Source organism: Engraulis encrasicolus, chromosome 5 (assembly GCF_034702125.1).
Source record: "Engraulis encrasicolus isolate BLACKSEA-1 chromosome 5, IST_EnEncr_1.0, whole genome shotgun sequence".
NCBI classification, from domain to species: Eukaryota; Metazoa; Chordata; class Actinopteri; order Clupeiformes; family Engraulidae; genus Engraulis; species Engraulis encrasicolus.
The window spans coordinates 12,501-25,000 of record NC_085861.1 but is presented as its reverse complement, the minus strand read 5'-3'; the positions used below and the strand labels follow the sequence as shown (position 1 = coordinate 25,000).

Genomic DNA, 12,500 nt, shown 5'->3' with positions numbered 1-12,500 from the left:
GAGCCAGAACGGCTCAGTCCTGACATAACACACACACACACACGCGCACGCGGGGAAAACAACAAACTGCCACTTCTCTTCTCTCCACTTATTACATAAGAGGCAGCTCAGCGCTCAGCCAGACTTCTATACTTCCGCTCTTCATGTCAACCGTAGTCAGTCAGTAGCCCAGGCGTGTCTGCATAGTGTTTAGTCAGTTTGTTTACGAGGCTCGTAAAAGCAGTTTGACATGTAGTGTGTGTGTTGTCAGTCTCCGCGAGTCCAACTCAGATGTTTTCATCCACTTTCTTCACTCTCTCTCTCTCTCTCTCTCTTTTCTCTCTCACTCTCGCGGTGGATTCTTTTCTCCTCCCCCTGTTCTGTTCTGTTCCTCTCGGGTGTCGTGTCGTCGAGCGCGCTCCGCCTGCACGGGGCCGCCCACACGCGAGGGAGGGGGAGACTTCACCGCGCGCCAGTCAGTCACGCCCACCCACTCACCACGCGCCAGGCAGGCTGGCGTGACGTCACTGCAGCATGCGGCAGGCGTCGTTATGGATACCGCCGTAGCCCAGTGTCCACCCGCGCTGCGTACGTCACATCCGCTCTCCCACACGGACCGCCAACGACCATTAGCTCGAGCCCAGAAAGGCTGTGAAACGGCATCATCACCTCCGCGTGCGTCAGCAACAAGTGTTTTCCTGACTAATTATGCCTCCTTTCATTTCATTTTTATGATAATAGCGTGCGCATCAGAGGAGAGGGGATATTACAATGCGGAGTGTAATTGCACTGTGATGCAGAGAGGGAGGAAACGAGACTCCGATGAGGAAGTCAGACGCAATAATAACTACCGATAACAACTAGAGATCATAACTACCCATAACAACTAGAGATAACAACTAGAGATCATAACTACCCATAACAACTAGAGATCATAACTAGAGATAACAACTAGAGATGATAACTAGAGATCATAACTACCCATAATAACTATACTGCCGTGCAAAGCAAGAACGCAGTGACTCGAAAATGGTCAAAATTGAGTTTAGATCGGAAATGGGCTTTAAACTACCTCATTTGTCTTGTGTCAAAAAAACTGTGCTCCATCATCGTCCTGTTTTAGAGAAAAAACATGTTGAAAGTGCAAAAATTACAAAAAAACAATTACAAAAAAAGAAGTTACTGCAGTGTGTTTTTGGTCAAAGGTGTCGTACAAAACAAAAACGCAGTAAGTCGGTGAGTTACTGCCGCACTTTCCAATGGGAATGGTTTGGGAGTAGACAGTAATACTATCCAAGAACGCAGTAACTCCTGCAGTAACTCCATTTTGTGGCAGTAATACCAGCCAAGAACGCAGTAACTCCGTTTCTTGTGGCAAAAAGACACATAAATGTTGTTTTTTCGGGGGTTTTTTGTGTGCATTTAATTTTTATCTTAAAAAAGTATTACAAGGAAGTGTCACCACCACTTTACCGACAACACAGTTGTTGAGCAATATAGGAAACTTTGAAGCCTTTTTTCTCAGTTTGCCAAAATCTGAGTTAGCGTAGAGTAACTAACCATACCAACTAGAATAACGAACGACAAAAAGCGCAGGGCCTATGTGACGGAGGTCATCTTGCACCTGTTCACCCCCCTCGGAGATCGAACGTGCGATCTCGTCAACTACAACGGCACGAGACCGTATTAAGATATCGGAGGGAGGTTTACCAACGTTCCACGCCAACTCTGTGCTAGTTAGCCTCCGTTACACTCTCCCCCTTAAACCTCACTCCCATCCGGGTCATGGCACCACTGTGACGGAGGTCATCTTGCACCTGTTCACCCCCCTCGGGGATCGAACGTGCGATCTCGTCAACTACAACGGTCCGGCAATGGGAGACACAGTACGATACCGCTGGGCCAAGAGACTAGACTGGAGGGAGGTTTACCAACGTTCCACGCCAACTCTGTGCTAGTTAGCCTCCGTTACACCTACCACTGTAGAACATCCCATTACAGCTATAGGCCTACCACTATAGAATATAACTACCCATTACAACTATAACTACCACTATAGAATATAACTACCACTATAGAATATAACTACCCATTACAACTATAACTACCACTATAGAATATAACTACCACTATAGAATATAACTACCCATTACAACTATAACTACACTATAGAATATAACTACACTATAGAATATAACTACCTATTACAAATATAACTACCACTATAGAATATAACTACACTATAGAATATAACTACCCATTACAACCAATATGGTCCAGCTGCGTCTTGTCCAGCTAATACCGCTACGCCCATTCCTTCTTACTAGACCGCCCTCACACAGTAACGCCCCTTTGGCTGTTCAAGTTCCTGAAGTCAGTGACATGCAGCCGAATTACAACACAAGCGCAGCGCGGGACTTTTTAAAACGACTGAATGGATTTCGCTGCAGCGATCACTCAACTGTCTGTAAGATTTCGATATAAATGCATGAATATACACTCTAAGAAAATTTCCCTGCAAAATAACGGCAGTTACTGGCAATTATATTTACCTGTAATTCTACTGTTATTTCACACCAAAAATCAAATACAGCTCATTGCTGTTTAATGTATCACAGTATATAACATTTTTTCAGCAGCAATTGAACTGTTAAATAACAGTACTCTACAGAACGTTCACAGTATTAGTATTGTTAAACTAAAAGTGCTCTACAATATTAATGCAGTACTATAAGTAAAATAACAGTACATTTCAGTTAAAAAGTTGAATTGTACTGTGTGATGACAGGCAAATACTGGGTCATAGTTGTATTCATGAATATGGCCATGGCAACTTCCCACCCCACCCATCATTCTCCATAGCTGTGGTACCCTGGCCATGTTACCACCCCACCCTCCCATCGTTCACCATGACTGGAGTGCCTTGAGCATGATACTATGGCGCTATGCTGTATTGAGAAAATGGTTTGCGGTGGTCCTTTGAAAGTGTGGGCATGAATAAAATTTCAGAGTACGTAGTGCTATGTTACAATGATAGTGTGCAAGGTGGGCTTTTTATTGTATCTCTTGATGAGCCAATGATGAATATAGCATTGGTCAGTCTTTAAAAAAATATTTTTGCACCAAGTAGCACAGCAAACAAGCAGCACTACAAGCTAGCTCTCAAAGCAATGCCTAATTTGCAGCAGGCACATTATATGCAACAATGCCACAAATGATGCCACATACAGCAAGCAAGCATGTGTGCAAGCATGTAAGCAAGCTTGTAGGCAAGCTTGTAGGCAAACAAGTGCTATGCTGTGCCATGCAGGCCAGCCAGCAGGCAGGCAAGCAACTGAAGTGTTGATAGTCCAGATATATATACAGGTGCAAGAGTACCATGTGACCAGAGTCATCAGGCCCTTGGCAGGTGACGCCCGTAATTGAATAATGGCATAACAGCCCTACTCAGGTGAGGCCAGGCACTGATTAGCAGATTGGTTTAGATGGGGCTGCTTGTTGCAAGAGTGTTACAAGTTCTTAAAATGTTTCAGCCATTCACACTTTCATCACTATCAAAATGCATGTGCTACACACACTTTGCTGCATCAAGCATTTTTTAAGTATTGTAGTTTCCTTAGAAATTGTTTCATCATGCTTGATAGTATCAGATAATCTTTAACCAGTCAGAATGACTTCAGTTCTTCAGGTGGTATTGAAGTTTGATGGTGATCACGGACAAGTGGAGGATGAATGGGTTTCAATGGTGCTGCCTAAAATAACTTATTTTCTAGAGATGCACCGGATCCGGTTCCGGTTCCGGATCCGTCAGGATAATAGAGTTTTTCACAGGATCCGGGTCCGGCAGGATCTTAAGCAGTGGATCCGGTATCCGGCATGTTACCTAAAAATCAGGGTCTGGTGCATGTCTAGCCTAGGCTTTTCAGTCTTTCACAACCCCAATCACTGCATGGAGTGAAATCCCTTCGGAAGCGGCTATTGCAGGCAGTGTGGCAATAAGCCAATGAGTCTAAAAAATAGTTTGCGCCAACGTAATAAAAAGGGCCCACGTGTGCGAGTAGACTATATGTTTCAACCCTTTTGTAGGATCCGGTGTCCGGTTCCGGATCCGGCAGGATCTTAAGCAGTGGATCTGGTATCCGGCAGGATCCTAAAAATCAGGATCCGGTGCATCTCTAGTTTTTTCCACAACGGCGAATACTGCTATTTTGCAGTACTTACTGTTTATGCTCAATATGTGACTCAAAGTAATATTTTCACAGTAGTTGTCTGTTTTTTCGAAAAACAGTAGAATGCTGTTGCAGAATTGCCGTAAATAAACAGCTATTTGTTACAGTGTACATAACGGTTACTTTACGAGTTGACTTTCAGCCGGAGGGCGAACATTTAACCACCTCGGCCAACCAACTAGCGGTTCATGGCTAATGTTTTTTTTTTAGCTTCAAGGCAAGCTAACAGGCCGCCCTTCGTAAGTTTGTTTCAGATGTTGTGTGTGTATTTGTCATAATGTACAGTACTAAGTTATGGGCCGACAAAGCAACTATTATTCCTGTGTAATTACCATTCTTGTGACTACTTCACTGCACATATTAAGAAGGAAACTGCCTTTGGTTCCCACATATGAACATCTGTTGCCCTTCAAACCCCACTACAGGCTTCACTGCCTGGGAAATCTGTGCTAGTTTACTACGGTATTTCCAACCTGGTAGCTAGCTAGCCAGCCTGGTCAGAATGGACAAAGGCAGCACATCTCAGAATCTTGTTACGACAATACGAGGCAAATGTGAATGGAGTACATAGTTATGTGTAAGGTAAGACGTTAACATGACAAGGGTGAGATGAAGGATATTAAGGGCTAGCCAGACTTGAATAAAAGTTAACTAGGCCTACTACGAAAAGTTCATTCATAAACGTTTTGACGGTCTTTCGAATGGTTCGGATTGTGTGCTTGCTTGCTTAAATATCATAAAGTTCGTTGTTACTCGTTTGAATAAACGTATAGTTTTGACATCCCTTTCAAATGACACGCGGATGTTTTGAATGTGTGTTGTACCACGAGCTATCACGAAATGATGCTGTATTTCCCCTTAAACAAATTAAGCACTGGGCCAAAAGGTGTTTATACAGTAGCTATTAGTTTCTTCCTGTGCTGCGTTGTGCACATCTGTTTCATCATCTGAGCTATCAGTTGTGTTTCTTTGAAGCAAAGATGTATGGAATAGCACTGAAAGTCGGAGGTGTCATATTTGTTCAACCTGGTGTTAAACGTAATTTAAATTCTTGACCAGTGCATGTAAAGAAATTGAAAATAAAACCGACTTGACTTGTCATTGGGTCTGATTTTAAATGTGCCATATAGTTCAATGTGGGAGCAGGTTCACACACTAAATAAGACACTATGGTCAAGCACAAGCAGATTTTTTTTTAAACAATTCTCAGAGCAGATTAGAGCAGACGTTTCAGGTTGCTGCCATCAGAGAGTAGTGACTTGACCTTAGTGGCTTTTAATGAACTCTACTTTTTGGGTCCATGCACCTACTTATTTCTAAACATCTAGAGCGCAACAATACCCCTGCCTCCTGATGTGCCATATAACCTGTATCTGTGTGTGTGTGTGTGTGTGTGTGTGTGTGTGTGTGTGTGTGTGTGTGTGTGTGTGTGTGTGTGTGTGTGTGTGTGTGTGTGTGTGTGTGTGTGTGTGTGTGAGAGAGAGAGAGAGAGAGAGAGAGAGAGAGAGAGAGAGAGAGAGAGAATGTGTGCACACAGATATAAGAAGTTGGGGTTGATGATCTACATGATGGTGATGGACCAGGACAGCTCTGGACCTCCTGACTGGCAGCTCCATCCTCAACCTCTCTTCCTGCCCTTCACACATGTGCAGGTAAGGCCATTTAAAAAAAAAAAAAAAAAACCTCACTGCATTGTCTGAGGCAAAAGTAGGAGAAAAGGAGTGTGCGAGTGAGTAAGTGAGAACCCGGTCATTATACATGTGACCCTTAAAGGGCGTGTGTGTGTCCTAGAACCAAGACAGTGGCAGTGTGTGTCTGTCTGCCTTTGGTTAAGGGTAATCTTTAAGATACTACCTTGTTGTGGTAACATATTTTTGCTATTTCTGACAGGCAGGCAGTTTTCTGAAAGATGGTTGATGTCAGTACCAACATGTTGTGATGGAGGCTTCCACCTGAGCTGAACACAGAAACTTGCACACAGTGGTGAGTAAATCACTGAATCCGTTTTGTTCTGCACTAGACCAATAAGTATTTCATACAGTGATTCCTTCATGTGCTGTGTTTATTTATAGCAGAACTTGTGTATAGAGGATAATACAAAACACTGGCACAGTAGTAGTGACCCCTGTACAGGCCAGAAGCTCTGTATCTCTTCAGCCTAGTGTTCTGCATTAAAATGATGGGTGTGATTTTTATGTAGTGTATTCTATGTATACCCTCTCGTGTGTGTGTGTGTGTGTGTGTGTCTGAGTGCATGTGTGCAGATGGAAGCAGTCGTTCCTGTTCAGCATCGATATGCCAGTAATGGGTTTGATGAGCCACAGCATGGTGATGGGCAATCAGCATCAGGACCAGGGCAGCTCACAAGGAGAACCTCCTGCCCTGCCTCGTCATCCTCAACCTCCCATCTCCCTGCTCTTCACACATGTGCAGGTGAGGCCAACCTCTAAAATGCGTACTTGACTTGAGGCAAAGGGGGGAGAATAGGCCTGCGTGCGTGCCTGCGTGCCACACTTTAAGACAGTAGCAGTGTGTGGGGGGGCGTGTGCACAAGCATATGCACATGGTCATGTCATGGTCATGTCTTTCTGTAGGTAGATAGGGGGTGCTTGTTTTTGTCTTTATTTTCATTCATAACATTAGCATGCCTTTTTTTGACAGGCACGGAGCCAGTTTTCAGAGGGAGGGCTGATGACACCAGCAACTTTGGTTCTGAACCTGATCAACCCAGCACCAACCACTGTGCCGCTCCTCCTCTGCCAACTGCACCACATGGCTCCACCATCTCAAAAAGGCACAGACACTACTCCACTTCCTGCAAAGGATGAGAGAAGAGCTGACCGCCCCACATCGGCACTCACCACCTTCTACAGGGGTGTCATTGAGAGCATCCTGACCAGCAGCCTCTCTGTCTGGCATGGCAGCCGTCAAGCTGAAGACTAGAAGGCAGTACAGAGAGTGTGGTGAGAACGGCAGAAACGCTCATAAGATCACCATTCAGGATCTGTACACTTCACACTGTTCCAAGAGGGCAATGAACATCATAAAGACACAACTCATCCAGCATACAGACTGTTCTCCCTACTACCATCAGGGAAGCGCATGTGGTGCCGCACAAGCACACTGGGAAACGGCTTCTTTCCACAAGCCATCAGACTCCTCAACGCACTGAAAAAAACCACATGAATATTCCAAGGACACTGGAGAATATTCCATGAACACTTCTTTCACCATGCCACGTACACTTAACTCATTGCACCTTATATACAGCATCTTCACATCACCTGTATGATCTCCTCCTGCCGTGTGTGTGTGTGTGTGTGTGTGTGTGTGTGTGTGTCCACTGTGTTTGTGTATTTATTGACCATCAGTATGTTAATCTTCTTATTGCACACTGTTTGTGTCTGTGTGACTGTATTTATTGTATGTATCAGTCTGTAGGCTATTTCATGTCAATGCATTATTTTTAGTTATTAGTTAAACTGCACATTGGAGACTGGTCAAACACAATTTCAAACTTTGTGTTAACCCTACATAGATTTTTGTCAAAAAATGGAGTCTAATCTACTGTACTACACAGGCTATCAACAGACCACACAGTTGAGTGCTGTTTTATGCACTCTGAATATGAGGAGGAGAGGTGACCGTTCACACTTCATAGTGTAAAAGTAAACAGAAATAAATTTTCACATTTCATTCCTGTCTCGTTCACTTCTTTCAGCAATGTATGTGGCCTACATGCAGGGAAGCTGACAGGGGGGACAAAGGGGTCCGTTTACCTGGGCCCAGTGAGACGAGGGGTCCAGGAATGGGTCCTCATTACATTGTATGTAGTCTATGTATTGAGTGCAGGGGGCCCTTTCAGATGACTTTGTCCTGGGCACAGCCAAAGCTGTCAGCGGTCCTGATTATGTACGCACAAACACTGGTTATGATGGTAGGAAAAAAAATTCTCTGTTTTCTGATGGCCTTTGAATTAAGACAGGCCAATCTGGAACCTCTCCTGGATAAAGAGGTAAGCTTCAATAGTGTGGTCAATCCTAAATCATAGACAGACATGGAGTATGGTAGGCCTTTGGTAATGAAGAAATCGTTTTTCTCCAATAAAACAAACAAATAGCCTATTGCCATTTCAAATACTATTTCATATATTTTTTTCATTAATATATGCTCTTCCCAAGCTGACCACATTGCCACATAAATGTGGTGAGGTGACACTCATTACTTTAAAAAAATCGGGAATGTGTTGCTGATGTTTTACATTTCAAACTTTTCTAAGTAGCCTATAGGCCTATCATGTCTTACCAAGTGAACAACCTCGCCAAAAAGGGTTTTTAATTATTATTTTTCCGGGTGTGTTAATATCCTGGAAATGATGTTTAATCATACAGCCTACACAGTGTTAACAGTGACCTCGATGCACACAGCTAGGTAAGGTAATGTCCACGTCGTCGTGTTGAAATTAAAGCAATTTGGCGACCTGATACGTTGCTATGACAAATTTGTGCATAGCGACACGAGTCCTATAACCTGACTCTCGCGCAGATGGATTGTAACGAAGATGCACGAAGCACTAGGGGTCTCGCGAGAGCCAGGCTACGAGTCCTAAGCAGTAGACTACAATGTCCGAGGTATGGGAAGACAAAGACATATTGGGATTAGAAAATGTGTGATTTATCTCACTTTCTTACATAGATTGTTGAGAATATTGTGTCAGTGGAATGTTCAGTGAAACGTTTCTCTGGAAGATAACAATTTGCACGGGATATCTTTGTAACAAACATGGAGCCTTCATCCGGAAATGGCCTTGAAAATGACATCGTGCAGTATCCCTTCACGATTGGCCAATACGGCAAATGCCGGGAACGCCCATGGGCGTGCTTGCATTAAGGGTGGAACTGTTTTACTGCAGCTGGACCCTTCTCATTACAACTATAACTACCACTATAGAATATAACTACCACTATAGAATATAACTACCCATTACAACTATAACTACCACTATAGAATATAACTACCACTATAGAATATAACTACCCATTACAACTATAACTACCACTATAGAATATAACTACCCATTACAACTATAACTACACTATAGAATATAACTACACTATAGAATATAACTACCTATTACAAATATAACTACCACTATAGAATATAACTACCCATTACAAATATAACTACCACTATAGAATATAACTACCACTATAGAATATAACTACCCATTACAAATATAACTACCACTATAGAATATAACTACCACTATAGAATATAACTACCCATTACAAATATAACTACCACTATAGAATATAACTACCCATTACAAATATAACTACACTATAGAATATAACTACCACTATAGAATATAACTACCCATTACAAATATAACTACCACTATAGAATATAACTACACTATAGAATATAACTACCACTATAGAATATAACTACACTATAGAATATAACTACCACTATAGAATATAACTACACTATAGAATATAACTACACTATAGAATATAACTACACTATAGAATATAACTACCACTATAGAATATAACTACCCATTACAAATATAACTGCCACTATAGAATATAACTACACTATAGAATATAACTACACTATAGAATATAACTACCACTATAGAATATAACTACCACTATAGAATATAACTACCACTATAGAATATAACTACCCATTACAAATATAACTACCACTATAGAATATAACTACCACTATAGAATATAACTACACTATAGAATATAACTACCACTATAGAATATAACTACACTATAGAATATAACTACACTATAGAATATAACTACCACTATAGAATATAACTACACTATAGAATATAACTACACTATAGAATATAACTACACTATAGAATATAACTACACTATAGAATATAACTACCCATTACAAATATAACTACCACTATAGAATATAACTACCACTATAGAATATAACTACCACTATAGAATATAACTACCCATTACAACTATAACTACACTATAGAATATAACTACACTATAGAATATAACTACACTATAGAATATAACTACACCATAGAATATAACTACCTATTAACAGCTATAGGCCTACCACTATAGGATATAGAGTAGAGTAGAGTAGAGTAACTTTATTAATCCCCAGGGGGAAATTCAGGTATCCAGTAGCTTACATCAATACACAAATAAACAAACAAATGCCCACATGGACATTTCAAGACACAAATAACACAGGAATAGTCAGGGAGGGGAAAATAAAAATAGAAATAGTAAAGATAAAGAATGGGAAAATGCAATATGTAAAAAATGTAAAAAGGTAATTGTGCAAAAAGGCATTCTGTGAGTTGGGATAGACCATGTGCAGAAAACACACAGTTAAGGTAGACAGTCTTAACATGACCTGGAACAAGTGTTGACAGATACATCTATGATATAGTATAAGTGTAGTATGATAGGGGTGGAAATTTCTCACAATGTCACAGTGAAGTACAGGTAAGTGTATTAGACAATCACATGCCCACGCGCACACGCGCACACACACACACACACACGCACACACACATACACACGCACACGTACACGTACACGCACACACACACACACACACACACACACACACACACACACACACACACACACACACACACACACACACACACACACAAACACACACACGCACGCACACACACGCCAAGAGGTTTCCCGGTCTGGGCCAGCTCTGGCATCTCAGGCAGTCCAGTCCCCAATGATGATGTCCTTCTTAGTGTCCTTCTGTGTGTTGTTAAACAACTGAATTGGGACAAAGGACTTCCTTAGTCTGTCAGTCCTGCAGGTGAAAGCACGGAGTCTGTGACTGAACAGATTCAGTTGGTTAGTGAAGGTGGCGTTATGGGGGTGATGCTGATTGTCCATAATAGAGTCCAGTCTGGAGTCCGTTTCTCGATTCTTGCCTTTGCTAACCGTCTTAAGTCGGTCTTGAGTTGGTCGTAAGTTGCTCTTGAGTTGGTCTTAAGTTGTTCTTAAGTTGGTCTTCAGTTGGTCTTTAGACGCAAGACCAACTTAAGAACAACTTAAGAACAACTTAAGAACAACTTAAGACCAACTCAAGACCTTGGTTACAACGTTGGTCTTAAGAACGAACAAAATGGCTAACGTCGTTAGCAAAGGCACTGTCGAGAAACGACCCCCTGTTCAGTGTTCTGCTCTCAGTTATTGAGGTGAGTGACTCCAGCTCCATGCCCACCAGACCCCACCTTCTTCACCAGTCTGTCAAGGCGTCCAGAATCTCTCTTCCTGATGCTTCCACCCCAGCATGTCGCAGCATAGAAGAGCACGCTGGCCATGACAGACTGGTAGAACATAAGCAGAAGTCGGCTGCAGACATTGAAGGACCTCAGCCTTCTGAGGAAATAGAGCCTGCTTTGGCCTTTCCTGTAGAGTGCATCTGAGTTTGTGGACCAGTCCAGTTTATTGTCGAGGTGCACTCCTAGGTACTTGTAAGTGCAGACAGTCTCCACCTTCTCTCCCCCAATAGAGACAGGCACCAAGGGCGGGATGGAGCGCCTGAAATCAACCACCATTTCCTTGGTTTTGGTGGTGTTCAGGTGCAGCTGATTGTTTTGACACCATCCCACAAAGTCGTCAACCAGTCCCCTGTACTCCTCCTCCTGACCATCTCTGATACACCCCACAATTGCAGCGTCGTCTGAGAACTTCTGCATGTGGCATGTCGCAGAGTTGTAGCTGAAGTCTGTTGTATACAGAGTGAACAGCGCGGGGAAAAGCACCGTTCCTTGTGGCGTTGCTGTGCTGCTCACCACTGTCTCAGATGTGATTTCACCCATCCTAACAAAATGGGGTCGCTAACAAACTACCCATTACAACTATAACTACCTATTACTATACCAGAATTAATTAAAAATGATCTGCATGGCTGTCGGCATCACTGCGCAGACAAGTTGGTTTCTGAGCATAAACTGGACTTAACTAGCGATAATAACTTCACCACTGCACCCAGAGGAACTGGTCAGCGATATCCACATCCCTAACCCCCGTCCCCTCTCCTCTCCTCCCCTCTCCTCTTCCTCTCCTCCCCTCTCCTCCCCTCTCATGCTGTCTCCTCTCCTCTCCTCTCCTCTCCTCTCCTCTCCTCTCCTCTCCTCTCCCCTCATCTTGTCTCCTCTCCACTCTTCTCCTCTCCTCTGCTCTCCTCTCCTCTCCTCTCCTCCTCTCCTCTCCTCTCCTCTCCTCTCCTCTCCTCTCCTCTACTCTCCTTTCCTCCACT

General features: G+C 42.8%; 1 protein-coding gene and 1 long non-coding RNA gene across 3 annotated transcripts in view; one reads left to right on the top strand and one right to left on the bottom strand.

The window, feature by feature from the left end:
* The window catches only part of erfl3 (Ets2 repressor factor like 3), a 58,306-nt gene extending 57,910 nt beyond the window's left edge, over nucleotides 1–396 (bottom strand). Inside the window, exon 1 of the mRNA XM_063198385.1 lies at nucleotides 1–396. This exon is cut by the window's left edge and continues 723 nt beyond it. The gene's annotated coding sequence lies outside the window, so the exon portion shown is untranslated.
* Nucleotides 397–5,719: 5,323 nt separating this feature from the next.
* On the top strand, nucleotides 5,720–8,323 carry LOC134448214 (uncharacterized). 2 transcript variants are annotated; one of them, XR_010034674.1, is made up of 4 exons: nucleotides 5,720–5,860; nucleotides 6,103–6,191; nucleotides 6,473–6,641; nucleotides 6,870–8,323. It is a non-coding gene; the product is annotated as an uncharacterized LOC134448214 (long non-coding RNA). The 2 variants fall into 2 exon arrangements; XR_010034673.1 differs by having other exon boundaries at nucleotides 5,721–5,860; nucleotides 6,099–6,191.
* The last annotated feature ends 4,177 nt before the right edge of the window (nucleotides 8,324–12,500 follow it).